Source organism: Pezoporus wallicus, unplaced genomic scaffold (genome assembly GCF_028554395.1).
Source record: "Pezoporus wallicus isolate ANWC-B61680 ecotype Strahan unplaced genomic scaffold, APGP_CSIRO_Pwel_v1 contig_8788, whole genome shotgun sequence".
Taxonomy (NCBI): Eukaryota; Metazoa; Chordata; class Aves; order Psittaciformes; family Psittacidae; genus Pezoporus; species Pezoporus wallicus.
Genome location: NW_026639196.1, coordinates 297,750 through 321,600, shown reverse-complemented (window position 1 = coordinate 321,600; position 23,851 = coordinate 297,750). Strand labels below are relative to the sequence as shown.

Here is a 23,851-nt window from a genome sequence, read left to right as displayed (position 1 = left end):
ACCGAGCATCTCCTGTGCTCCCTGGAAAACTTTATGGCAAGCTAGAATAACACCAGGAGTATCTTCAGTATCTCAAAAATGTTCTTAAACCACTCGCTTCTGCTGAACCCTCTGACAATGGGGGGAGACCAAACACGCTGCTCCCCAGGTTCCTGCCCGGGAGGAAGCCAGCACGGCTGTTTCCATCATCCACAGATCTCATCCTGCTTCCTTACTGTATTGCTCATGGTAAGGAAGTGGGACAAGATCCTAATGAACCACGGGAGAGGCATCTCTCTCCTCTTCAAACCATCCCTGCCAGAGCGATGCAGGGATGGGCAGAGGGAGCAATGCAGCAGCTCTGGATGGCGCCAGGACAGCTCCCGCCAGACCTCACTTCAGGCTGCTGTGCTCCTGGAGCAGAACAGGAGAAAGGGCCTGTTGGTGAAGCTGTTGGTATCTGCAGACGCGCAGTGGACCGGTGTTCTTCTGGATATCAATAATTTAAGTGACAACACATTTCCATTAAAATATATGGTTCCACTAAGAGGAAATGCCTTATAACAAGCACTCGGTACCTGTTGCAGCGCTTGTTGGGAAAATGATATCCTATTAATATTTTAAATGTCAGGGCTAGAAAAGTATCCCTGCGGTGCTTCCTTCATCTTTGGCTGGAAACTGCCGTGTGAGGCATTCACCACGGCTGCAGCAGACCCAGCACCACAGTTAATTTGGGGGCTAGTTAGCCAAGAGAACTTGGATCACAGTCCTGGAGCACGGGCAAAGCACTCATTCCTGAAAAACCACCGGCTCCCAAAATAGCCTGGGCTCGTTTGCAGCGTTGCAGATTGCAGCCAGCGGCGGGTGAGGCAGCATGCAGGAGCAGGCTGGAAAACGGAGTAAAACCTCAGGTGCCTTCATTAAGAGGAAGTGCTTTGCGAGACAGCGCGGTGTTGATAATGAAGCAGCAGCTGCGGGAGGCTCCTGCCACCCTCTCCCTACAGCTCAGTATCACCAAACACAGCCTGACGCAGGCCCCGAACACCTCACTTGCTGATCACCCCCTCAGCCCTCCCCACTGCACTGAAGGTGCAGCTCTGAAACAGCAGCAAATCTGCTTCCATGTTCCGGGACTGCTGTGCAGGGGGCATGAACTCGAGATGCGTGTTTTGAAGCGCACAAGCCCAGCACACACCTGCAGCATCCCACACCTGCCAGGGACAGCATCACTCCTCCCTGTCCTTCAGCACCCACAGGCTGCCCCTGAGCACCCATCCTCCAGCGAGTGGTGCTGAGGCAGGGGCCGATCCATGCTAGTGACATCTCCAGTACCAAACCCCTCCCTGGCTGCACCTCTGGCTGTGTGCCTCTGTGAACCTCTGTGCCACACATGAACACACAGATGGAACCATTTCTTTCGGTTTGACTTGCTAAAACAACTGAAATGCAACAGAAGCTTTGATTACAGCAGCTGGGTTTTCTGTAGGTACATATAAATTACCACAGTTATAGGGGTTGTTTCTTAATTGCATTATAACATGTTCATAATTTCCTCACATTCTGGCCTGAAGTACAGACAAGCCGACTGCTGTACCATTGGGAAGAGAAGAGAGAAAAAGAGAGGAAAAGGAAACTCCACCGTGTCCTTGAGCAGAAGGCATTGGTGCTCAGTGAGATGAAGCGATGGAAACCCTTCACCACGGAAGGCAGGACCAGGGATGGAGACTGCATGGACACAAGAGTCCCCATGGGAAGCAGCTGAGCCCTGCCTAGGATGAGGCGCTTCCCATGCAGCTCCCAACTCCCCCTTCAGGACCCATCCCTCCACAGCATCTCAGGCAGCTCAGGGGCTGCACCCCATTTACCTGCTGGTGACTGGATGAACAAAAAGTCAGGGCCCAGCTAAATGAGCACAGCACCGATGGGCAAGTGCTGAGCTTCACGTTCTATTTAGTCATGTGTATGAGGTGCCACAACTCGATTTTCCTTTTCCTCCAAATACCAAACAAGCAGCTGAACCAAAGGTAGATTTTCTGTCTGAAGCCAGCACCTCTCCTTCACCAGAGGGAACTCCTAGGAGTGGGACAGGAGAACCTGGAGTGCCCTGGGGAAAGCCTTGCCATGGGAGCGCACAGGTCATTGGTTGTGTGAGGACCTGCTGCTGCTGCTGCTGCTCTGGGCTGATGCTCACTCACACCCTGACAGGTGAGAGGGCTTGGAAGGGTCTCGTGTGACTCTGCCCTGTTACACAACCAGCTTTCCACTTTCATCTTCATGTGAAGGCTGCCAAAACTGAGCATTTACTTTCCGTGATTTATTTAGGGCTTTTTCCACCGCCCTTGTTCGTTTGTAACTGCTTTCAATAGAGGATGCGAGTCCCTGCCCAGCTCCCGCTGTGTACCACAAACACAAGCCACATGTGTGTCCATAACCCCGTGTACAGGCGCACATGCACACAAGTCAAACCAGCTGTGAAATGCAGAGCAGCAGGACAATGTGTCCCTGCGTGCCCACCGTCACACACCAGCTCACCACAAGGAGCAGGGGAGGGAAGGGCAGCCACTGGCGGGACGGCAGAGGATGCACACCAAGCCTCATGGGCAACAACACAAGACCCAGGGTGCCATCCCTCCTGTGCCAGCCGTGCTGCACACACCCCACCTTCCCCCAGAGGGGAGACCTTCCATCTGCTCCCCAGGCCACAGGGCATTGCCTGGGTACAGAGGGACAGGACTGGGATGTCCCAGGATGCTCCTGCCCCAATCTCAAGCCCTTGTTCCTTTCAGAAAGGCTGCCAAGGGGCTTCTCTTACCAAGCTCCTCCTGAATGAGAACTGGGGGGCAGCCAGGCCACCCCTGCTCCCTGTCACTAGCCCGTGGCCATGAACGACAAGCCCTGAGTAACCCTCCCTGCAGCAACATGGGACTGAGAATGATTGTTCATCCTCCTCAGGAAATTCCTCTCCTTCCGCGGCTTCAGACAAGCTGGGGTTTTTGGCAGGAAGGGCTGAAGGAGGGAACCAAACCCGCATCGCTTGCAGGGAGCTCCAGCAGCCTGTTGGGTTTACACATGACCAGGAGCCACCTGGAAAATCCTGTAGCAGAGTGAAGGGGCACTTGAAGAGGACACGTCACATCCTCGCTCAACACCCACTCCACACCTCCCAGGAAAGCACATCCCGCGGCCACTGCGTTGCGGAGAAGCCGGGAAACAGGCACCTCTTCCAAGGCAAAACACCCCTGCTCCTGCTCATGCTTCCCAACCTCCTGGCAAACCCTCATGGTGCTTCTCCGTCTGGCTCCACTTCCCTCCCTCCCTTCCCCAGTGCTTCTCCGTGCTGGTGAGGCATGAGGCACCGACCATGGGCCCTCCCTGCTGACAGTGGAACACTGGTTCCCCAGGATCACAGCTCCCGGGGCAGGAAGCTGCTGGACAAGAGAGCTGAAACACTGACATGACCCAGGGTATTGCACCACAAAGGTCTGAAGGCTCCAAAACACCTCCTAGACCTTTCCCTGAGGTGCAGCAGCTTTGCCAGGGCCCTTCTCATTGCATCACTCCACCTACACACCTTCACAAAGCCCACCATGTTCCTCCTCAAGCAGCTCCTGCTGGAGCTTCGCTCCGTCCCCTTGTGTACCATGGGGACACACCTGAGACACATCCTCAACCACGGCTGAGATTCCAACATCCACCAAGCCACATGGATGCCCCCAGAGTCAGACATCTCAAGGTACACCGGGTTTCTCAACTGAGAAAACAAGAGGGAAACCAGTCGTGGGTACCACTCGCTGCCACTCAGCAGGAGCAGCCCTGGGCTGCACTTGCTTCCTCCCAGTACCTCGCTCCTTGTTCTCCAGAACCTGACAACATGTTTCTGCTCCTGCAGGCAGGGAACCTGAGGAGAGGGGTGGAGAGCACACGCTGATTCTCCTGTAAATCAGAGCTGTCCCGCACACAGCTCAAAGGGGGAGGAAAATTAAACGCAGTAGTTTAATGCTGTCATTTCTCCAATGCTGCTGATTACTTGCAGACTCTGTCTGAAGCATCGTTTTGGCAGGTTTTGCTGTCTGGCTGCTCGCGTGCATCTCAAGGACCTACACCTCCCTTCTTTGCTCTTTGGGTCCCCGTGCCATTCACAGAAACAGGGGCTCTGCTTCAGTAAACATTCCTTCAGGCAGAGATGCTGCAAAAGCCCCAGCACCTGCAAGTCCTTGGTATGAGTGGTGCTCCTTGCTGAAGTCAGCAGGGGAAGGGCTCACTGGTGATGGATAACCTCTTGCTGCTGGAGCTTGTCCACACCACAGCATATCCCAGGGAACGAGCTGTTCCCTGGCAAGCCGCATTGATCCATTCTCCTCGGTAAAATAAGAAGGATGGGAATGAGGCAGCTGACACCCCTCCCTGCCACGGGGCAGTCGGCCCTTCTCCTAAGTCATCATACGGCGCAAGGGCTCCAGGTGTGAGACCGTAGTGCAGAGGGGAGAATCCCCCAAAGCACAGCATGGGCAGCCTGTGCCTTGTGGGAGCCTTGTCCTGGAAGCTGGAGGAGAAACCAGGAGCTGCCCGCAGGCAGCTCAGCTTGCACGCTCCATCTCTGAACGTCAGGATGGTCCATGGAATGCTACCATTCTGGAGGGCTGGCCACAGCCAAGACGGTTCCTTTCTGGCCACCCCAGCTCAGCACTGTGACAGTCCTCCAACACACTAACAGTTACAAATACACCAAGAAATTAGAACAGGTTATTGTTGATACCGAAAAGCTTTCATTTCCAAGTCAGCTACGACAAGAAAAACACCCAGGGACCAGGCTGGACACAGAGCCCGGGGCAGGACCAAAGCACTGTAGTGCCCATCACTTGGAGGATATCAGCGCTGCCAGCACAACCCGGCCGTCCACACCTCTCATCCCTATCCCCGGTGCCAGCTGCTTCCCTCTTTAGCCAGCTGCTTCCCTCTTTAGCCAGCTGCTTCCCTCCCCTTTAGCTTCCAGCCTAAACCACCTGAGCTGCAAAAGGCAGCTACCGAGGTGCTGCAGCACGTCCCCTAACAAACCCCCCTGCACAGACACAGACCAGACACACAGCTCATTGAGGTCCTTCGTAGTTTCATCCTTTCATCTTCCCAAAGCAGTTCCCCTCCTCCTGGATGGCGTCAGGGTTCCTGCAGCAGTGTTGGAAAGCGTTTAAATATTTTATGAAGCTCATCCTGGCTGTGACAAGCCCGTTTTCATTCCTGAAGCCATCTAACCATTACCTGCTTGTTTGAGCTGCCCTACTTCAGCACTCTGAGTCTCCCCTCCCTGCTTCAGGCTGCCGGCTTCTCAGCTTAAAAGAATGTGATTTTCAGACATCTTATTAAACTTGCTACATTTGCTGTAAGAATTCCCAGACTATGAAGAGTCCTGGGCTTATCTGTGTACCTTCCACTGCTTTTATTTATTCCTTTAACAAGACAGAGCAGGAGGAGCAGATCTCCCCTGCTCCAAGCAATGCCTTTGTCCAGGAATTTCCCTCTCGTGAGCAATTTCTGGTTCTTCCAAACCAGTTCCAGGTCTAGAGGTCATTTTCTGATGCGCTGCTCTAGGTACCTCCAGCAGCTCTGCTGTCCCCACGGGAATCAAGCATCACCCGCATCCCTGCATCCCTGAGCAGCCCCATCAGTCACAATAAGAAGCCATTAATAATGATTCTGTTTTATCAACAGGGGGTAACGGGTTAAACAGGGGGCGTTTAGATTGGATATAAGGAGGAAATTCTTTCCTTTTAGGGTGGTGAGGCACTGGAATGGGTTGCCCAGGGAGGTTGTGAATGCTCCATCCCTGGCAGTGTTCAAGACCAGGTTGGACGAGGCCTTGGGTGATATGGTTTAGTGTGAGGTGTCCCTGCCCATGGCAGGGGGGTTGGAACTTGATGATCTTAAGGTCTTTTCCAACCCTAACTATTCTTTGATTCTATGATCCTGCCATGGCTACAAACCACCAAAACAGAGGAGACAGGACAAAACCAGAAAGACACTACAGATGCCAGCCTTCAGCCCTCATTCTTCGTCATTCAGTCCTTCTGGGTTCTGAGCTCCCTTTGAGGAGCTAAGCAAACTGTGCCTCAGATGCAGCTCTCTCTCCACTGATGAGAAGGGACATCGGGTAGATTGGCTCAGGTGCACCTCCAGCAGGTGCGACCCCAGGCTGGGAAGAGCAAACTAACCCAAAACTATCCAAAACTGTTTAAGGTCATTTAAAACAGTTTAAGGTCATTTCAAAGCTCTTCCTCCTTAACAAGTCACAGAAAAACACCCCTCAAAGGATGGGAACCTTCAAAACCAAGTGATTTACTACATGCCTTCTCCGTCCCAGCTCTCCCTGACCTCAAGGCGCTGACGCAGCCACAGCATGTGTCCATCTCCTTCCCTGAAAACCCACTTCATTCATCCAGAAAAGCAACAGCCTGATGACTTTCTGTGAACGCTCTTTGGAGGATGCAAGGAACAAGCAAGCCCCTTTCACTTCTCATTGATGCTGCTGCAGGTCCCTGCACGGGGACGGAGGATTCGTGTGCTGGCAGCAGTGTGGGTTCCTTCCTGAGACACTCGGGGCTTTAAAGACATCCAAGGAGAACCCACCTTGGTTGCAGGGAGAGACCCACCCAACACCCGGGTCAAGGTCAGGCAGAGTTATGGACACAACCCTTGGAAGGCAGAGACTCCAGCAGGCAAGTAACAAACCACAGCCTGGAATGTGGATTAACAACCTCGGGCATGAAGGAAGGTTTAGGAACCAGAACACAGTGAGCATCTGGACAAACCAGAGGACAAAGATAACGACAACGCAGCGCCATAACAATCATACCACAAGGAAACATGGCCTGCAAAGCTGAGCTACAGCTGAAGGAGGACCGTGAGACATGAAACAGGAGCGGGATTGCAGCTAGCAGTGCCCCACTACCATTGGCTTTGAAACCAAAAGTGAACAAAACTCCTTTCAAAGTATAAAAGAGGGAAATGGCAGCTTCACTCCCATAAACATGTATATCCTAGCGGAAGAACCGACTGGTGGAACAGAAGCCATGTCCTTTGAAGGATTTTCAGGAGTACATGTTAGGCAAAGACGAAGAACAATGTACGAGTTGCCCTTGGAAGCTGTCCTGAAAAGGAAGGGAAGGTGAGAAGAGACCCATTCCAGTGATCATGAGTCTGCATGGGTCCACTAATGGCAGTGCAATTATGTTAACTGCTTGCTGCAGATAATGGTATGGCTGTGGAGAGCCCTTCAGAATACTCCTAGGGGTATGTGAGGCTCTCAGGCAGAGATGGGATTTCCAGGGAAAGAAGCCTGACAAATCCTGCTCTCAGGTGCAGGTGGAGCATTGCAATAGCAGGAGTCTGTCACTGATAACGTCTGGGATCAATTATTAAAGGAAGAAAAGGACAAACTAACCAAAAGAGCATCAACAAACAGATCCCTGAACCATCTGGGTTCTACCAGAGGGGCTGAGCATTTTGTGGGCCATTTCCTGAGCCCCTCTGGCTGAAGACACCCGTCTCCCCTCAGTGCCCAGAGCTCTGATTCACAACCAAGAAAGCTTCATTAGCCAGAGCTTTCTTGCATTTACCCTCCAGCAGCTGGAGAGTGCAGTGACATGGGAGGAAGCATTATCAAGATACTGATCTCATTTCCCAACTGGCTGACAAACAGTGCAGGCCTGAGATCCCTTCCTCAGTCGGGTTGCAGTAAGTCAGGTTATAAACCTACTGTGGACTGCATCAGCCCTTGTCAGCGTTTTAAACTCAACCAACAGCTGAAGGGACTGTGTGATGGATCCCAAGGAGCTACAGAATCACCCCTTAGGCCATTGGCAGCACACGGCTTGAGACCTGAAAGGTCTTTCAGGTTAATGGTATCAACCGAAGAGCTCAAGAGCCCAACCTGAGGCTGCATGGAGGGGACCTGGAATTTGACACTTCATTGACGCATGTTTAAGTGCAACCTGGTATCTGCACTGAACAAATACTTGAGCTTTTGCTGCAGAAACAGATGAAATTCTCACTCCACAGAAAGTTAAGGGAAGTGCTTGGGAGAAATTCATGGAGATGAGACATTCCCTGGCAACATCAGATTGCCATCCAGCAATAAGGAAGATGCTTTGTGACCTTCACCAGACAAAAAACCCATTATCAAAATCCACCGATTATTTCATTCCACTCCTATCACACCTCCCAGACCAAAGCAGCAAAACTCAAGCAAACAGCAATGACGCTGCAGGAGGGTCCCTGTGCCACCCTTCCCTGCCTGCCTGCTCTGCACAGCAGTGTTTAGATTCAGCTGTTACGAAACTGGCTGTGAAATGCATCAAATGCATTAGAAGGAGAATTCACGCCTAAACACCGGGGAGATATGTTCTGAATTACAAATACCAAATTAGCCTGAAAGCGAAGAGAAAGCTCCTGCATTTCCATTCACTGCAGAAAACATACTGAATTCTGCAGAGATCAGAAGAATCCAGCATCAGAGGTCGATGACAAATGCCAGGAGAGAAATCAGTTCAAAGCGGCTTGACTCGTGTTACAACCATGACCCGGGGTTCAGTTTTACTGAGCCAAAACACTGCCAAACATGGTTTCAATCTGAAGTATTAATTGGCAATCAGATGCATCAATTCTGTCTGCAAATGGCTTATCCTCCAGCCTGGCTGTTGGTCCCACTGGGCACATGCATGTGCTCCCTCACCCTCCCTGCAGTGGGGGCTCTTATTGTCCTCACCAGCTCTTTTCTCTCCCTTATTTCTGCCCGTCCCTCTGGCCAGGAGCTGACACAGGCAGGTCTGACACGGGCAGAGCAGTGTTGGACACCCGATGGCCTGTGCTTGGGGGCAGAGGTTGCCCTTGGGAGGCAGTGGGATGAGGGGTTAGGAAGAGGACAGTGCCTGGTCCATGAACAAGGATGGGGAGAGCAGCAGGTCACCCCAAGGGGAAGAGCTCAGAGGGAAGCCCAAAGGGAGGAGATGCGGCTTGGCACATCCCAAGTCCCCAGAAACCTCTGCCCGCAGCTAAGCATCATCCTAGACACTGCAGCTGGAGAAGGGTTATCATACAGCCATGGTGGGGCAGGAGCTGCCTGCTCTGGGGCTGTGACATCCATCTCCCATCCCTCCTCTGGGACACATCCCACCAATGGGACTGGGCTCAGCACCCTCAGGCTTGGCAGACAGAAGCACCAGACCCAGCACGAGGCACAGCAGCATCACCAAAGCTGTGTCAATATTCACTCCCCAGCCCAGAGCTGCTCCTGCCCCTTCCTGCCACCTGCTCCCTCTCTCAGGGTCTCGTGCTGGAGATGGCTGCAAGTGACTGGTAATGAAATACAGAGCTCCTGTTTGGTGCCTTCCCTCTCCCAGCATGCCCTGAAAACCTCAGCTCCCAGTGCTGAGCATCAAACGAGATGATCAAACACTTCAGCAGCTGGGGTTTAATTCCCCATTGCTCCAGCTCCTGCGCACGCTCAGGAACTTGTTTTCCTTCCCTCCATCTCTGCAGTAGAAGCAACGGGAGTTTGTGGCACAGGAGGAGCAGGCTGGGGCCTAAGCAGCAGCGTGAGGGGCTCGGAGATCAATCCTGTATGATCAATCCAGTTTAACACCTTCTCCAGAGCTGGATGGGTGAGCAGCATGGGCAGGCTGGCCCCATGCAGTGATGGATAGAGATGCTCATGGGCTCTGGCTCTCAGCTCATCATCCTGAGGAGGGTGTCTGCTTGCAGGGGAGTGAAGAAAACTCAAGGGTTCCCCAGGAGCCCTCCTGGCGTGTGGCTTCCCAAGAGGTGAAGCCACAGGAGACATGCACAAGGCAAGGGAAAGGATCAGCCAGCTTGCAGGGTCTTGCAATGAGCACTGCAGCAACCTCCTGGAAACAAACCTCGATGCTCAGACCACTGTTTTCATCCTGAAATGGATGTAGGGGCACCTGACTCCACAGTTAGATCTGCAAACCCCTGTTTTTGGCATTGGAAGAGGATGATGTTCAAACATGGCAGGGGTGAAACCCCCTGAGGGGAGGCACAGAGGGAGCAAATGGGAACCTCACTGGCTTGAGGTCCACTTACTTTGTTCTCAGAGACAGGATTTTCCAAGGGCTCCCCACCTTCCGAGGGAGAGCCTGAGAGACAAGGGACCCCAAAATGAAGAGTTCACAGGGAAACAGCCCTGGGAAGGCTGCACCACTTCGTGTCATTGTTCTCAAGAGCTTGGCCTGGCGGGACGGTGCCCGGTGGGTATTGCAGTGACTAGGAGCATCACATTATCTTCCACGGCACACAACAAATAACGCTAATGGTGGGGATAATGTCAAGCAGAATTACATTGGATTTTAAACAGCGCTGATAGCACATGTTAAGCAGACATGTAATTAGCACTGTGGTGCCTTGATAATATTAATAACGTAGCTAATTATACCGATATAAATAGCAAGATTAATTGTCACAAAACATCAGCATCAGGTTCTGAAAGACATCCCCAAACTTTGCCTCGTGCTCGGGCACCGGGGCTGTCACAGAGAGCAGCAGAACATTTTGGAGGTCTCATCTACCCCACAATGAGGCGGCTCCTGCTCAGGATGGCAGCAGCTCCCCAGGGCTCCACACAAGGTGTGGAGACTGAACCTCTCCTCTGCAGCTGTCACCTGCCTCCTGGCTGCTGCGTTAGGCCACACGGCTGCAGGAGTGCAGCTCCCACCACCAAGCTGCTCTGGATGGGGACCAGCCCCGTGTGATGCCTCTCCTCTTCCGCCTCTCCTCCCCACTTCTTGCAGAAGAGCAGATTTGTATGGAAAGACTCGGATGAGCTGGAGAGAAGGGGCACTGGTGTAAAGCCCATGGAGCTGCTGTCTAAAATCATCCTCCCACATTCCCTTTGTGTGGGACTTGCCTGCACTGAACAAACTTTCCCACCTCCCTGGCAGCAGCACGTGAAAGCCTCGGGTTTCTTGGAAGCAGAGACAGAGCGCCAGCCAACTGCCCGGGACGGGGCTTATCTTGGCTGATTTGTTGCTTATGTAAAGGCACGGTGAGACTGTGAAAACCAGAGCTGGAGATGCTGAGATAGAGGCACAGCAGTCAGTACAAACTGAGCCTCAGGGTAAATGAACAGACTTCAGCAGGGCTACACTGCAAGAAGAATTTAACCCGTTCTGCAGATGTGAGCACCAGAATCCCACCCCTTCTCCCTTTTTCCTTTGCTGCTGTTTTGCTACCGTAAAAGCAAGCAAGATGCCTAAACCCACCAAAAAGTCACCAAAACCATCACTAAGCAACAGGACAGACGGCACTTTTGGGGTTCCTTCTGCAGCCAGGATCTTAGTGCTGACTGAGAATCCCCTTTTCCCATGCAGTCTTTGGGCTGCCACAGTGGACGGCACTGGAGATGCTCAGGGGACGCTGCATTGCGAAGCTGGTGCACCCCTGGGCAACCCCACGAGCGCCACCCCAGGCTGCAGAACACCTCCCCTTCCGCTTATCCACAGGTCTCGGCACCGGCCCCCCACAAGCTCTGATGTCTGACATCAACAGGCACCAGGGAAAGAATCCGGGCAGGTTTTCCTTCCTGCAGAAACCAGCCCTGGCCCTGGCAAGTCGCCCCCCCAAGCTTGTGCTGCCCGAGGGATGGGGACACGGATGCCCCAGAGCACCTGAAACCAGCGCATTGATCAGGCTGCATATGGAGACCATGCACCCATCCTTGCCTTCAGCCAGCCCCGTGGATCTCCCCACAGATCTCAGGCTGCCCAGAGAAGCTGTGGCTGCCCCATCCCTGGCAGTGTTCAAGGCCAGGTTGGACAGGGCTTGGAGCAGCCTGCTCTAATGGAAGGTGTCCCTGCCTGTGGCAGGGGTTGGAGCTGGATGAGCTTTAAGGTCCCTTCAACACACACCACTGAGTGATTCTATAAACACAGACCCCATGGCAGCCAGCTCACCCTGAGCTCCCACCGCACTCCATGATGTCAAAGGGACTCTGCTGACGTCCCACCCCAAGGGGAAAGGCCAAAACCCACCAAAGACAGACCTTTCAAACGTTCCATCTGGAAAAGGGGGTGAGGAAGGACCGCCAGGGCCTTCAGGCCACAAACAGGGATAACTGGTTTTGCCAAAACCCGCTTCAGCTGCTTTGAGCTTGGCTAGAACTGCACGGGTGAAGCATAGAGCTCCTGACGGCCCTTGTTCCCCCCTTGGGAAAAACCTGTCCGCTTCTGATAATAAGGAAAGGAAATATTCCCTTTCCTTCTCCTCACTTGAAGGGAAAGCCCCAAAATCTCAGCTATTTCCACTGAAAACTCGAGGGATCAGTGCTCCTAGTCAGGGTTGACGCTGGGAGGACCTGCACAGCACCCGGCACCACGTGGGAGCAGAGACCCAAGCACAGGGACCTGGGCAGCAATCTCCAGGCACACCACTTCGGACCTTGTGGAGCCAATGGGGTGGGACAACAGCACCAGGCCCATGGGACACAGCACCGAGTGAGACCAGTCTCTGCAAAGCAGGGGAGCTCATCCATAGAAGAGGCACCCAGATTTATTTTACCTGCAGTCATAACTGGTGCTCACCTCTGCCTTCCTCCAGCCCTGTTCTCTGGTACAACCACATCACTTGCAGAACATGGGAACAAAACCAGCCCAGAACTTGCAGAGCCCACAGCCCATTTCAGCCTTTACACTGGAAATGCCACCCTGAAGAGCTGTGATTTGGTGAAGTAACTGAAAACACCAGCTCATAGAGGAAAGCAGCAGCATCAGCAACTCACTGAGCAGCACACGCTGATGCAGATTGTTTGCATCCTGGAGAGGGAAGTGCCTTTGTAGGGAGGCAAACGCCCCCTGTGTGATGGATGGCTGTAACAGAGCTACCAGCAGCAAGGCAGAGCCTGCAAATACAGCTGCTGAAGTGGTGCAACGCGGGCAAGTGTCAACCAAGGAGCAGGTGAGCATCTGGAATCACCACAGACTGAACCCCTGGGCCTGGACCTGCAGTGGGGCTGACACAACACATCAACACCAAGAGCTTAAACCCTCCCCAAGCACATGGTTTTCCAGCATGGATCGAGCGATGCCTTAAGCAGATGTCTTCTCACTTGGGAGAGCTGCTCAAACACCCGGGGCTGGGAGCTGCTGCAGCACCCATGGGAGCAGGCATTGATGGATATGGGAGCAAGCATCAGCAGGCATGGGAACAAGCATTGATGGATATGGGAATGAACATCAGTAGACACAGGAACAAGCATCAATGGCTATGGGAGCGAGCACCAGCAGGCACGGGAGCAAGCATTGATGGATATGGGAATGAACATCAGTAGACACAGGAACGAGCATCAGTCAACATGGGAGCAAGCATCAGTGGGCACAGGAACGAGCATTGATGGATATGAGAGTAAGCATCAGCAGGCATGGCAACAAGCATTGAGGGATGCGGGAGCACCAGTGGACAGCAGCTCCAGGATGAGGAACCAGTGGCTGCCAAGCAGCAGCTTTCAGTCTCGGTGAGTCAGAGCCTGAGGGAGCCACGAGACCAGCTGGAAAATCCCAAAAGCTTCAGAAAACCAACACACAGCTCATGGGCTCTCCTGCACCCCTGGGCTCTCGCTGCCAGTTCTCAGAGTGGGTCTGAGTCAGCTCTGAGCCTCCCTGCGGAGTCTCAGAGTAACACACAAACCAGCCCTGGGAGGCTGCGTCTGACATGGAGCTGAGGCTCTTGCATCCCCTCTGCTTGCCAACGGTAGGCTTCCCAAAACCCCCACGTAACTGGGATAAGCACTTGCACCGGTGGCACCGTCTGCCCCAGCCACGGTCCCACTGGGGACCAGGATGGCCGGAGCTTGACGTGGCTTTGGTGGGAAGCCCAGGAGCAACACAGGGTGCTGCCACAGAGCACCCCAGCTTCCCAGGTCTTGGGCTTCCTCCCAAACCACGATGGGCATGGAGAGGGAGGTCAAGCAAGCCCAGAAGCTCCTGCAGTAACTCCTGGAGGAAGGTTAGAAGCAGACAGAGGACTTGGGAGGACTCTGCGCATGGGAGAAATATGGGGAGCTTGCACATCCAGCAAAATCACAGCCTCACCTCTCCCACCCTTTGCCACTGGAACGGGAGCCCAGGATCCCATCAGATGAAGCCATCAAGGCGCTTGCTGAAGCAGCTCCTGTGTTACCATTGTGAAACCCTGCCCAGACCCGGTCCCTCATCCCCAGCAGCCCCTTCCTGCACATTCACCAATGGGTCAAAAGACCCTTTCAGAATTTAGCAGTGTCAAGGCACAGAAATAAACCCACCGCATTGATCTTCCTGGCAGAGCCCTCCACAAAGAGGGTTACTTGGAAAACCTTTATCTCGTTTTTTCTTTCCCTTATTTTTCTTCCTGGTCCCCTCGTCGTTCTTTGCTAAAGAAGCAGCTAATCTTTGCTAAACGGGAACTTTTTGTTCCCTCTGACACTGCTAATGTATGTGTTGGCAAGCTCGGCTGTGAGCATACATCTTCTGTAAGAGGCCTTGTCATGGGCTCTGAATCCAGCCCAATTAACATTGCATTTCTGTTTTTCCACTGCAGTGGTTTGGAAAGCCGATCCTGAGCACTACATAAGCTCACTAACAGATAATGCTATAGGTTTGAGGGGCCTTCTTGCTTACCCAAGAAGAATTATCCAAGGTTAAATAAAGCTCAGCTGTGGATAATGTGAAAGATAAACTCCCTGGTTGGGCATGACTTGGGTTTAAATTCTTTCCAAGCCATTCCTTTCACTACCCTTTATCCTGCAATGGTTGGATGCTGCCAGGCAGAGTCCCTTGCGGGAGCACGTTGAGCCAGGCTGCGCACAGACCTCTGGATCTGGACATGAAAATGCTGGTCACGGAGGATTCTGATTCATCCCGGCCCTGTCCCATTTTAGACAGAAAAGAAGGACAAGTTTTGCACTGGGAATAGCACCACATCCCTCTGAGCACCATGCCGGCCTGTCACAGCACCAGCCACGTGGAGAGGTCATGGCACGCTGCCGTGCGCTTGCCCTGTCCTCGGCCCCAGCTGTGAGCAGAGGAACTGAGAGAGAAGGTTCCTGTGCTTCCATAAATGAAGCTTCAAAGCAGGTCCAAGCCTTGCATCCCATGGGAATGCTCGGGAGGAGCTTGGTCTGTCACTGCACCGAAAGCTCAGGCTGTGCCCCCCGTTTTGTAACCTTCTGCCGCCGAGCAGTGAGATTGACCTGCTCCCTCCAGCACCAACAACAGAGCAGCCTCTGGGCAGGGGGACTGACCTCCTTCCAACACCAACAACAAAGCTGCTGGGTTTTCTATGCAGGGAAGAAACAGAGCCAAAGAGCCACAGCATCCCTGGGGGAGAAGGAACAGCTACATCCCGACACACCTCCCTTCTCCTCAGCAATACAGGGCTAAGACTTACAGCTTCCTCAGCTCCACGTTCATCGCTGCCAGCAAACTCCTTTGTCCCTTAATTATACACAGAGTCTCCCCATCTCCTTGAGGCAAATTCAGACAGGGAAAGGACCCAGAGGCTGTTTTGAAAGGGCCCATTGCTGATGCAAATGGACTCTGGGACTAAGGACACAGATTCATAAATGCCCAGAAACTGCAGCCCTCCTCCCCGGGACATGTCCTCCATCAGCAGAGATGTTCATCTCCTCCCAGAGCAGCAAAGGCTGGTAAAGAAGAGAAAGATCAGAATGCAGGTGGCTCGAGGCCTGGATCACAACCGCACTGCTCTGGGCAGGATACTGCGCTATGTTTTGAGAAACAAGGGATGTTCACATGGAAAACCCACATTGTCCTGCTGCCAGGCTGGCCAAGCCCCCTGGTGACACACAGCTCTGCATCAAAGCATCCTCCTGCTCCCCTCCAGCTTGGAGGAAAGGGATGGGGGAAAAGCACCCCAGCCTGGCCCATGCCACTGGCATCAAGGGAGGTTGCCGAAAGCCCACTCCTAACCCCATGCTGCCAAGTGCCTTCCAAAGGGGATAGGAGGAAGATGGGTGGGAAAAGGAGTGGTTCCAACATCAGCTTTCAGCCTCCTTTCCCAAGACTTTGGTCCAAAATAAAAGGGGCTTTGTCCACACTGCTGTACTAAAACCATGCAGCTTTCTTTGTGGGGACACCACCGAGCACAGAGGAGCTGCTTTCATCTGTAATATATGAGATGATTTATCCCATGATGTGCTCAATGACAGCAACAACTCACTGGGGGCTGCTGTTACCAGCGGGCTCCAGGACTCATTCAAACCCTGCAGCTAAGGATAAAACATGGAAATGAGAGCTGCAAAGCAGCACGGAGATGAGAGGAAGGCAGTCTCAACATGCCAAAATGGGTCACCTCAACAGCTTGTTGGAAGGACTGGCCCAGGAAGAGATTTGGGCTCCCAAGTGAGAATTGAGCCCGCTGCTCCCCAGGCGTGTGTATCCTCCAGCAAATCCCTCCTGGGAAGCACAGAGATGCTCCAACTGAAATCCCTCTTGGCAAGTGGTACAAATTCAGCATACTGAAACCCCATGCTCAGAGGTGTGACCCAAAAGCATCCTCCACCTTGTGCTGCATCACAGCAGTGATCAACCATCACCCCATACATCAGGACCCACGGGAGAGCTGAGCCAGGAGCAGAAACCACCATTTTTAGTTCCATCACCCACCAGCTCTGCAAAAGCCCACATGTCCGCTTCCCAAACCGGGGGTCTGAGCCCCTGTCTTTGGCCTCCGCCCTCCTTCCCTTTCAAACCTCCAGTCTCAGCCCACTCCCATGGCCGCAGCGGCACCACCGCGCTCATGCATCACCTTCATTAACCCTGCCTGGGTTATATACAAGCCACCCCAGCACCTGTCTGGTCTGAGCCCTGTGCATCCTCACACCTGGACTCGGATCAAAATGAAAGAGGAAAAGGGGAAGATGGATTAAGCTCGAACTCAGTGAGCACTGTGTTTAATTGCTAATGTGGGCTCAGGAGTCTGCTTTCTTCAGAGGGTTTTTTTTGCCAGCCCAGCTGATGTCATCTGCCAGTACCCCGAGAGCAGCAAACAGATTGCAGGAGGATGCTGAGCCTCTCGCTGCACTTGCTGCTAATAATAAATAAATAAATAAATGGGATAGATCAAAGATGTGAAAAAACCTTCTGGTAATTTTCTTTCCCCTCTGTTTCCCAACTGGTCCCTAACATATTTCCTGCTGGGACTGACAAGGAACACTGTCAAACTAAAATCACAGCTTTAAGAATCAAGCAGCATTAGATTAAGTGGAAAGGGATGATGCAGAAGGGTTTGAGCTAATCCCACACAGGACTCCCAATGGAGGCGCACTGCAGCAGCATGGGTGCCCAAGGGCATCCCTGACGAGGACAAGGCCCTGGGACCTGCCTAGGGCTGTGCCACCCTCCTTCAGCTTCCTCCCAACCCTAAACTTTAACATGAAGGTTCCCCAGATGGACACACAACCCCTGCGCACCCCTTGTGACTGCTGCTGGCTAGGAATGCTCATCAGACACGATGGCCCCATCACTGGAGAGACGCATCCTGCCTGGCCATGCTACAGTGGCACTGTGACTCTGTGCCGCATCCTGACCATGGCAGCTTGGGAGCAGACCCTCCATGTGCAGCGTGGGAGACCTGTCTAAGGAAAGCTAAAAGGTGAAGACTGAGAAATGAATAACCAGTCCTTTGTCACCAACAGAAGCATCAGCCCAAGGGACAGACAACGGGATTCCTACAAGCACTGCTCCGGTCCCAAGCAACCAACGCGCTTTTGCATTAGCAGGGGTCGCACAGGTTCCCTGCAGAGCCCGTGTGCACACCCTGATGGGGAGGATATTCCCGATGGGATGCGCTGCTCCGAGGCCCCAGGAGACCAGGCAGCCAAACCCCGGTCATCATGGCTTGCCAGCATCTCACAGCTCTCAGAGCCTCCACACACAGAGGGGGTGTCTCCAGAGCTGACAGAGTTGTCCCAGGAAAGGTATTTCTTGCAGCAGGTCTTGATCTCACTGAGGGACGTGCCAGCAGCATCAGCGGAGCTTGCGAAGAGGCCACTGCCCAGGGCACAGTTCCAACGCTGCTCAAGGAGTCAGGAAGTACAAATCCCCTCTCTAGAAGCAGAACCCATGGCCCAGCAACTGCAGCAACAGCAGCTGTGTCTCCTGCCTCTGAAGAGCATCACCTATCACAGTCCCCATGCCAGCAGTGGAGAGCATCCGGTAGGAGAATGCCAAGAAACTCATCACACATTTCCTGCCACCCATCTCTGCCTCTCAGGTGCATAAATAACTTTCTGCATCTCTCCTCACCTTGCACACTCAAAACAAGATCAGCACATTCATGTGCCAGTGTTCCTAAGCTTAGTAGCCCCAGCCCAGGCTCCTTCCCCCACCACACTGAGCACCATTCCATCTCCAGCCTGCCTGAGTGGCTACCAAGGCTCCATATACAAGAAGGCTCTGGTCAAAAGGCATTTCTTCTGGGAGCTGTGTGTGCCTGGGAAGAAATTCAGGCTTAAACTCTCATGGATTTAGTGAGTGATTCCTCTCACAAACTACCAGTATTCCCCAGGCATCACCACAGGGGTCACTGCTCCCCGAGACCCTCACCCAGTTTATGCCTGCAGAGCCATCAGAGAGCATCCAGCTTTAAACCCTTGCATCCAATAAACCCTCAGACCTCCACCCAATGTCAGTAACAAACGGCTCCCCACAGCAGCTGTCAGGAAGGACTCCATCCGGAGCGGTACGGAAGTACCCAGGGTAAGTTGTTTTGAGACAAACCGTCACAAATATGCTTCAGAAAGAGGCTTCCCATTCCATTAGCTGCAGACCCGCTACACTCAAGCCACTGCTCTTGGAAACAGCTCCTTCTCTGCTGTAAGGGAAGACCTTCAGGCAGGACACAACTCCCTCCCTAGGAGGCCACAAAGGGGCTTTTTCCCTTTTTTAAACATTTTACATCGTAGGCTGGGTTTTTGTGGATCTCTCTGCCACAAGCATGAGCTGACTGCCAGGCCACGGAGCTGCTGCGGGTGGATCCATCGGGCCCTTTCACCTCACGACCGGGTTTTTCCAATCACCATAAAAATAAACAAAGCCAAAGAGCACAAGCTGGAAGACAACCCCTGCATGTTTCCCCTTGGATGCCGGATGTCTGCTTCCCAAAAGCCCTTTTGGGAATCAAGGGAGGGATCTGGGTTTACCGCCTTGGTAGATCCTTCATCACACACACTGTTGTGCACATTATTTGTCTGAGCTCAGCCCATAGTCCAGGGGTGCCTACGAGGGCTGGGAGGGGCCGGCAGCTCCCCTGCTCCATCAGCAGCCCCATGGGGACCCAGCTGCTCATCACACTGACTCTGGAAGCTGGAAGGCCCAAACCCCGGCCCCTCACAACCAGATGGGCTTTGGCAGGAGCAGCACCAAGAATCCCCTCCATGCCCAGCGGCCGCTGGCCAAGGCGCAGACGTGTGAGCTTCCTCCATCCACAGGCTTCCCATCCCTGCAGGGCGGGATACTGGCCGTGGAGGATGAGCGGGTTGCTGGGCCAGGCGCTGTTTGGATCAGAGCCCACAGCCGCTCCCAGACAGCTCCTGCGCTCTCAGGCAGCTGCGCTCCAACCAGCTCCAAAAGGGCTGCACTGGGAGGAGGCAGCAGGATGCAGATGGATAATCCCATCGCTTCCACAGGTGGGAAAAGTATTCTGTGAAGGAGCATGCCAGCCACCTGAAGCTCCATCCTGGTCTCGGCTGCTGCGGTCTCTCCCTGCCGGGATCTGTCTCTAGAGCTCATGCAGTGAAGCACTGCTTGCACAAGGGTGATGGGATCATAGCCACGTGGAGCAGCTTGCAGGTGACAGCACCAGAGATCCCCCTCAGGGTCAGGTTCCCACCAAAGCAAAACACATTCCCAAATCAACTGAACAGAAGGGAACCGCAGGAGCAGAAGAGATTCCTGATCTGCACTTTAGAGAGGGAGATAACCAGAAATCTCTGCTTTTCACACCTGAAATTCTTTTGCTCCATGCAGCAAAGACGAGGTCACTGATTTACACCCCAAACCCAGCACATCAGCTCTCCAGCTGGGACATGTCAAGCACCTGAGAGCAGCCCTAACCCTGCTTTGCACAGCTAGAGCCCCATCACAAGAGAAAGGCAGGTCAGGAGAACTATCACCTGTGAGGACAGGGCTCTGCAGATGCTGCAGATATGGCTCCCATGGACCACCCAGCTCCCAGAAATTATTCGAGGTGCAAGAACTCGTTCATCTGGAAGAAGCTCAGGAGGTTTTGGGGACACACCTTTGCTTTCCTCACCACAGACATACCTGTTTCCAGATAAAGATCAAAGCAAGATGGGCTGATTTACCAGTCATGCAGGGAATTATTTAGGCTGGAAAAGCACTTTAAGGTCAAGGGTATGGTCAGAGCACGCATCAGGAGCCGGAGCCTGCCAGCTCTGTGGGATGCACTCCACTCCACAGCAGATAACGTGCCCCTTCCAGCAGCAGGATGGTCTCTGCAGAGCCAGCATGCTGAGAAGAAATCCCAAAGCAGGAGCTGGGACACACCAGTGGGAAGAGCAGCGCAGGTCACCCCACGCAACCGTCATCTTGAGGCCACAAGATCCAATTCCAGTCCCAATCCAGGAGGAATTTTGTCAGCCGAGGTGCTGCTATTGTACATGGATTTCTATAAAAGGGCACAATAAATCACAGAGAGGATGATTCGATGATTCTATGACATTCAAAGTGGGGTTTTTAAAAAGCATGTCATCTGTCATGGTAAAATCACTTAATGACACCTGTAAGCCTATTTAAGGGTCTAATGTGATAATAATAGCAATATTCAGCATCTCGGAGCATGACTTTGAGCCTGCTAATGAATTCAGATGATGCTCGCCCTGGTGCATGCAACCAACCTTCCAAATTATTTGGAGATACTGAACTGCTGCTCTTGTTTTCCAGGCAAGAGTACGCGCCACGAATAGCTGCAAGCTCAGGGAGCACAATTAACTGAGCTATGCTAATTCACGCTCCTGAATATTCATTGCGCCCATCGCGCCAGATACACAGAATATTAAACAACAGCTACTCGGGGCAGGAATATTCATCTTGTGGTAAAGAGGCTGCTTGGGAGAGTGCGGGCTTTGGGTGTCAGCAGCACGGGGATGCAGGACACGTGCCCAGAGCCCTCTCCCCTTCCCAGTGAGGCTGCCCAAAACAGCTGGACTTCATAGAACCACAGAGTCACAGCCTGGTTTGGGTTGAAGGGACCTTAAAGCTCATCCAGCTCCAACCCCTGCCATGGGGGCCTCCAGCCCCAGCATTCTTCCTGGGGGTCATAGAAAGAATCACACAATGAATCGCAGCCCAGTTTGGGTTAACTTTAAGGCTCATCCAGCTCCAATCCCTGCCACAGGCAGGGACACCTTCCACTTAGAGCAGCTTGCTCCAAGCCCCTGTGTCCAACCTGGCCTTGAGCACTGCCAGGGATGGGGCAGCCACAGCTTCTCTGGGCACCCTGTGCCAGCGCCTCAGCACCCTCACAGGGAAGAGCTTCTGCCTAAGAGCTCAGCTCAGTCTCCCCTCGGGCAGGTTAAAGCCATTCCCCTTGGCCTGTCCCTACATCCCTTGTCCCAAGCCCCTCTCCAGGTTTCCTGCAGCCCCTTCAGGCACTGGAGCTGCTCTCAGGTCTCTCCTTCAGGAGCCTTCTCTTGTCCAGGCTGACCCAGCCCAGCTCTCTCAGCCTGGCTCCAGAGCAGAGCTGCTCCAGCCCTTGCAGCATCTCTGCAGCTCTGTGTAGCTCTTGTGCAAGGGCCCCTGAGCTGGGCACTGGACTGCAGGTATTTATTTAAATAAATAAAAACAATATAATCCTTTATCTGGTTTTATTCATTTAAAAGTCTATTCACTCAGAACCGGGAGACCTAGAGTTCAGCTCATGCCCTCAGTGAGACCATGGAAGAGAAGCCCTGCAAAGGAAACAGCTTGCAGTTGTTTCAGGAAACACAAGTACCTGTTGTGGGGGGGAAACTGTGTGCCAGGGGTGAGTTTTCCGTCTCGGAGCTGACACTGCAGAGAAGCAGCAGGAGCACATAGAGAGAAGAACTGGGAGTAAATGGTAATTCAGAAGCTGCAAAAGATAACAGAGATCTGGGACACCCAGAGAGACGCTCTGAAGCAAACTACACCACAAAAGCAGCTGCATTGCTAACAAGCCTGTTTACAGACGGGGGCAACCCTCTGTTAAACCACACAATGTGGGGTGACGAGAACAAAGCTCAGGTTTGATGGGGTGTGCGGGGCCATGGCTTGAAGAGGTGCGGGGCCACGGCTCAAGGCCTGGCATGCATTTGTTTATGCTGGAAAGCAGTGTTGAGACTCAGATTTTCCCCCTTCTCCAGAAATAGCACTGAAAACTTGACAGCTAAACCCATCCCTCACGCAGGAGCCATGCGAGGGACACCCCAGCCTCAGAGGAGTCCAGTGAAAGCCACAGCAGGGCTCTGCGGATGTTCAAGACCTCATTTCCTGCAGTGTTCGAAGGTGTTACTGCAGGTCTGCAGCACCCAGCACCCAATGGCTGTGCAAAGCGGCACTCTGAGTGAGACTCATCGGCACAACCAACAGGCAGCATCTCCCAAACGCAACACTTGACTGAGGCCACCAGACCTCTGTCCAGGAGACCCAGGCACCAGCACCCAGAGCCCAGCTCCCAGTGGGACGCATGCTGCTGACCAACGGTCTCCTTCTCCTTCTCATTCTCATGTCTCCCTTCTGAAGCCCAGCGACAGATCACCCTCCAAGGAAGTGGGAGCCAGAGACTGCTTTCTTCTCATCATTTCTCATCATTCTTATCATCTCTTCATCTTTCTTCTCATCATTCTTAGCACCCTAGAAGCCCCAAGGCCTAGTACACAAGCAAAAAAACCTTCACAAAGGGCCATGAGCCCAGGTTCTTGCTGCAGAGAGGAAGCTCCTTCCCTGACAATGCATGAAGCTCTTCCACCAGCCCCTTTGAGCAGGACACCATGGACCTCCAGTGCCTGCATCTCCCTTCCCATTATGCCCATTGTGGATTTTCAGTGCCTGCATCTCCCTTCCCATCCTGCTATCCTGCCCCATGCTGCCCTTGCCTCCCACCTCCGGCACTGGCAGGAGGCACGGGCAGCACCTCTACATGCATTATTCCCACCCAGTTAAATCACTGCATAAGAGTCAATCATCGGCTTGGAGTTAAACAAGGGCTGCACCCCAGGGCCCGGGAGCTGCTGCACTCACGATTGGACGTGCTCATGAGTTCTTCATTTTTAATTTGCCGGTGCAACAACTTCTGCCAAAACCACCTCCCCGTCCCCGTCCCCCCCTCCAAGGAACCCGGGCACGTTCTCGTGCCTGGTTCCCCCCAGAGAAAAGCTCACAGAGTGGAAATCCTCCATTTCCAGCCCTGCTTATCTACAGGGTCATGGAAACTGCAGCATTTGGAGGGGGGCTGCAGTATAGGAAGGTGGCATCACTTCTCTGAAGTTATCTCAAAATGACTCCATCTGTTTACCATCTCGCCTCTTCCAGAATAGACTCAGTTTCGGGCAAAGGCTGGAGATTAATCCTTCAGGCCTTATCCCAACCACCATGTCGCTGAGTGATTTCTGTACAGCTTTGCACTTTCATTTTCCAGCTCAAGGTGCTCTGGAGATAGTAATAATTAAAGCATCCTGGATGTGAACATGGCGTCAGAAAAAGCAAGAGATGCACCTCGCCAGCATGGGGCTCAGGTTGATGTCTCACAAGCCACAATAGTGCAGTTTGATAATTAAGATAAAAACCTGAACCCTCCCCTAACAGCAGGTTTCTGGGAGAGAATCTGGTGTCTT

The 23,851-nt window shown here is 53.1% G+C and overlaps 1 protein-coding gene across 1 annotated transcript in view; it reads right to left on the bottom strand.

Annotated features, from left to right (window-relative positions):
- Positions 1-23,851, bottom strand: part of MID2 (midline 2) — a 63,961-nt gene that overhangs the window by 14,275 nt on the left and 25,835 nt on the right. The window lies entirely within an intron of this gene.